Below are 5,192 nucleotides of genomic sequence, written 5' to 3' on the forward strand. Positions count from 1 at the left end.
GTCGTTGTAGGGTGAGATGTGGCTGGGCTGGAGGTCGTTGAAGGGTGAGATGTGGCTGGGGGTCGTTGAAGGGTGAGATGTGGCTTGGCTGGGGTCTTTGAAGGGTGAGATGTGGCTGGGCTGGAGGTCGTTGAAGGGTGAGATGTGGCTGGGCCGGAGGTCGTTGAAGGGTGAGATGTGGCTCGGCCGGAGGTCGTTGAAGGGTGAGATGTGGCTGGGCCGGAGGTCGTTGAAGGGTGAGATGTGGCTGGGCCGGAGGTCGTTGAAGGGTGAGATGTGGCTGGGCCGGAGGTCATTGAAGGGTGAGATGTGGCTGGGCCGGAGGTCGTTGAAGGGTGAGATGTGGCTGGGCCGGAGGTCGTTGAAGGGTGAGATGTGGCTGGGCCGGAGGTCGTTGAAGGGTGAGATGTGGCTGGGCCGGAGGTCGTTGAAGGGTGAGATGTGGCTGGACTGGAGGTCGTTGAAGGGTGAGATGTGGCTGGGGGTCGTTGAAGGGTGAGATGTGGCTTGGCTGGGGGTCTTTGAAGGGTGAGATGTGGCTGGGCTGGAGGTCGTTGAAGGGTGAGATGTGGCTGGGGTTCGTTGAAGGGTGAGATGTGGCTGGGGTTCGTTGAAGGGTGAGATGTGGCTGGGGTTCGTTGAAGGGTGAGATGTGGCTGGGGGTCGTTGAAGGGTGAGATGTGGCTGGGGGTCGTTGAAGGGTGAGATGTGGCTGGGGGTTGTTGAAGGGTGAGATGTGGCTGGGGGGTCGTTGAAGGGTGAGATGTGGCTGGGGGTCGTTGAAGGGTGAGATGTGGCTGGGGGTCGTTGAAGGGTGAGATGTGGCTGGGGGTCGTTGAAGGGTGAGATGTGGCTGGGGGTCGTTGAAGGGTGAGATGTGGCTGGGGGTCGTTGAAGGGTGTGATGAGGTTGGGCTGGGGGGTCGTTGAAGGGTGAGATGTGGCTGGGCTGGGGGTCGTTGAAGGGTGAGATGTGGCTGGGCTGGAGGTCGTTGAAGGGTGAGATGTGGCTGGGCTGGAGGTCGTTGAAGGGTGAGATGTGGCTGGGCTGGAGGTCGTTGAAGGGTGAGCTGTGGCTGGAGGTCGTTGAAGTGTGAGATGTGGTTGTGCCGGGGGTCGTTGAAGGGTGAGATGTGGCTGGGCCGGAGGTCGTTGAAGGGTGAGATGTGGCTGGGGGTCGTTGAAGGGTGAGATGTGGCTGGGGGTCGTTGAAGGGTGAGATGTGGCTGGGGGTCGTTGAAGGGTGAGATGTGGCTGGGTGTCGTTGAAGGGTGAGATGTGGCTGGGGGTTGTTGAAGGGTGAGATGTGGCTGGGGGTCGTTGAAGGGTGAGATGTGGTTGGGCTGGGGGTTGTTGAATGGTGAGATGTGGCTGGGCTGGAGGTCGTTGAAGGGTGAGATGTGGCTGGGGGTCGTTGAAGGGTGAGATGTGGCTGCTGGTCGTTGAAGGGTGAGATGTGGCTGGGGGTCGTTGAAGGGTAAGATGTGGCTGGGCTGGAGGTCGTTGAAGGGTGAGATGTGGTTATGCCGGGGGTCGTTGAAGGGTGAGATGTGGCTGGGCCGGAGGTCGTTGAGGGGTAAGATGTGGCTGGGCTGGAGGTCGTTGAAGGGTGAGATGTGGTTATGCCGGGGGTCGTTGAAGGGTGAGATGTGGCTGGGCCGGAGGTCGTTGAAGGGTGAGATGTGGCTGGGGGTCGTTGAAGGTTGAGATGTGGCTGGGTGTCGTTGAAGGTTGAGATGTGGCTCTGGGTTGTTGAAGGGTGAGATGTGGCTGGGGGTCGTTGAAGGGGAGATGTGGCTGGGGGTCGTTGAAGGGTGAGATGTGGCTGGGGGTCGTTGAAGGGTGAGATGTGGCTGGGGGTCGTTGAAGGGTGAGATGTGGCTGGGGGTCGTTGAAGGGTGAGATGTGGCTGGGGGTCGTTGAAGGGTGAGATGTGGCTGGGGGTCGTTGAAGGGTGAGATGTGGCTGGGGGTCGTTGAAGGGTGAGATGTGGCTGGGGGTCGTTGAAGGGTGAGATGTGGCTGGGGGTCGTTGAAGGGTGTGATGTGGTTGGGCTGGGGGTCGTTGAAGGGTGAGATGTGGCTGTGCTGGAGGTCGCTGAAGGGTGAGATGTGGCTGGAGGTCGTTGAAGTGTGAGATGTGGCTGGGCCGGAGGTCGTTGAAGGGTGAGATGTGGCTGGGCCGGAGTTCGTTGAAGGGTGAGATGTGGCTGGGCCGGAGGTCGTTGAAGGGTGAGATGTGGCTGGGCTGGAGGTCGTTGAATGGTGAGATGTGGCTGGGCTGGAGGTCGTTGAAGGGTGAGATGTGGCTGGGCTGGAGGTCGTTGAAGGGTGAGATGTGGCTGGGCTGGAGGTCGTTGAAGGGTGAGATGTGGCTGGGCCGGAGGTCGTTGAAGGGTGAGATGTGGCTGGGCCGGAGGTCGTTGAATGGTGAGATGTGGCTGGGCCGGAGGTCGTTGAAGGGTGAGATGTGGCTGGGCTGGAGGTCGTTGAATGGTGAGATGTGGCTGGGCTGGAGGTCGTTGAAGGGTGAGATGTGGCTGGGCTGGAGGTCGTTGAATGGTGAGATGTGGCTGGGCTGGAGGTCGTTGAATGGTGAGATGTGGCTGGGCTGGAGGTCGTTGAAGGGTGAGATGTGGCTGGGCCGGGGTTCGTTGAAGGGTGAGATGTGGCTGGGCCGGAGGTCGTTGAAGGGTGAGATGTGGCTGGGCCGGAGGTCGTTGAAGGGTGAGATGTGGCTGGGCCGGAGGTCGTTGAAGGGTGAGATGTGGCTGGGCCGGAGGTCGTTGAAGGGTGAGATGTGGCTGGGCCGGAGGTCGTTGAAGGGAGATATGTGGCTGGGCCGGAGGTCGTTGAAGGGTGAGATGTGCCTGGAGGTCGTTGTAGGGTGAGATGTGGCTGGGCTGGAGGTCGTTGAAGGGTGAGATGTGGCTGGGGGTCGTTGAAGGGTGAGATGTGGCTTGGCTGGGGTCTTTGAAGGGTGAGATGTGGCTGGGCCGGAGGTCGTTGAAGGGTGAGATGTGGCTGGGCCGGAGGTCGTTGAAGGGTGAGATGTGGCTGGGCCGGAGGTCGTTGAAGGGTGAGATGTGGCTGGGCCGGAGGTCGTTGAAGGCTGAGATGTGGCTGGGCCGGAGGTCGTTGAAGGGTGAGATGTGGCTGGGCCGGAGGTCGTTGAAGGGTGAGATGTGGCTGGGCCGGAGGTCGTTGAAGGGTGAGATGTGGCTGGGCCGGAGGTCGTTGAAGGGTGAGATGTGGCTGGGCCGGAGGTCGTTGAAGGGTGAGATGTGGCTGGGCCGGAGGTCGTTGAAGGGTGAGATGTGGCTGGGCCGGAGGTCGTTGAAGGGTGAGATGTGGCTGGGCCGGAGGTCGTTGAAGGGTGAGATGTGGCTGGACTGGAGGTCGTTGAAGGGTGAGATGTGGCTGGGGGTCGTTGAAGGGTGAGATGTGGCTTGGCTGGGGGTCTTTGAAGGGTGAGATGTGGCTGGGCTGGAGGTCGTTGAAGGGTGAGATGTGGCTGGGCTGGAGGTCGTTGAAGGGTGAGATGTGGCTGGGGTTCGTTGAAGGGTGAGATGTGGCTGGGGGTCGTTGAAGGGTGAGATGTGGCTGGGGGTCGTTGAAGGGTGAGATGTGGCTGGGGGTCGTTGAAGGGTGAGATGTGGCTGGGGGTCGTTGAAGGGTGAGATGTGGCTGGGGGTCGTTGAAGGGTGAGATGTGGCTGGGGGTCGTTGAAGGGTGAGATGTGGCTGGGGGTCGTTGAAGGGTGAGATGTGGCTGGGGTCGTTGAAGGGTGAGATGTGGCTGGGGGTCGTTGAAGGGTGAGATGTGGCTGGGGGTCGTTGAAGGGTGAGATGTGGCTGGGGGTCGTTGAAGGGTGTGATGTGGTTGGGCTGGGGGTCGTTGAAGGGTGAGATGTGGCTGGGCTGGGGGTCGTTGAAGGGTGAGATGTGGCTGGGCTGGAGGTCGTTGAAGGGTGAGATGTGGCTGGGCTGGAGGTCGTTGAAGGGTGAGATGTGGCTGGAGGTCGTTGAAGTGTGAGATGTGGTTGTGCCGGGGGTCGTTGAAGGGTGAGATGTGGCTGGGCCGGAGGTCGTTGAAGGGTGAGATGTGGCTGGGGGTCGTTGAAGGGTGAGATGTGGCTGGGGGTCGTTGAAGGGTGAGATGTGGCTGGGTGTCGTTGAAGGGTGAGATGTGGCTGGGGGTCGTTGAAGGGTGAGATGTGGCTGGGGGTCGTTGAAGGGTGAGATGTGGCTGCTGGTCGTTGAAGGGTGAGATGTGGCTGGGGGTCGTTGAAGGGTGAGATGTGGCTGGGCCGGAGTTCGTTGAAGGGTGAGATGTGGCTGGGCCGGAGGTCATTGAAGGGTGAGATGTGGCTGGGCCGGAGGTCGTTGAAGGGTGAGATGTGGCTGGGCTGGGGGTCGTTGAAGGGTAAGATGTGGCTGGGCTGGAGGTCGTTGAAGGGTGAGATGTGGCTGGGCTGGAGGTCGTTGAAGGGTGAGATGTGGTTATGCCGGGGGTCGTTGAAGGGTGAGATGTGGCTGGGCCGGAGGTCGTTGAAGGGTGAGATGTGGCTGGGGGTCGTTGAAGGTTGAGATGTGGCTGGGGGTTGTTGAAGGGTGAGATGTGGCTGGGCCGGAGGTCGTTGAAGGTTGAGATGTGGCTGGGTGTCGTTGAAGGTTGAGATGTGGCTGGGGGTTGTTGAAGGGTGAGATGTGGCTGGGGGTCGTTGAAGGGGAGATGTGGTTGGGCTGGGGGTTGTTGAAGGGTGAGATGTGGCTGGGGGTCGTTGAAGGGTGAGATGTGGCTGGGGGTCGTTGAAGGTTGTGATGTGGTTGGGCTGGGGGTCGTTGAAGGGTGAGATGTGGCTGGGCCGGAGTTCGTTGAAGGGTTAGATGTGGCTGGGCCGGAGTTCGTTGAAGGGTGAGATGTGGCTGGGCCGGAGGTCGTTGAAGGGTGAGATGTGGCTGGGCCGGAGGTCGTTGAAGGGTGAGATGTGGCTGGGCCGGAGGTCGTTGAAGGGTGAGATGTGGCTGGGCCGGAGGTCGTTGAAGGGTGAGATGTGACTGGGGGTCGTTGAAGGGTGAGATGTGGCTGGAGGTCGTTGAAGGGTGAGATGTGGCTGGGGGTCGTTGAAGGGTGAGATGTGGCTGGGGGTCGTTGAAGGTTGAGATGTGGCTGGGGGTCGTTGAAGGGTGAG

Source organism: Oncorhynchus clarkii, unplaced genomic scaffold (genome assembly GCF_045791955.1).
Source record: "Oncorhynchus clarkii lewisi isolate Uvic-CL-2024 unplaced genomic scaffold, UVic_Ocla_1.0 unplaced_contig_11038_pilon_pilon, whole genome shotgun sequence".
Taxonomy (NCBI): Eukaryota; Metazoa; Chordata; class Actinopteri; order Salmoniformes; family Salmonidae; genus Oncorhynchus; species Oncorhynchus clarkii.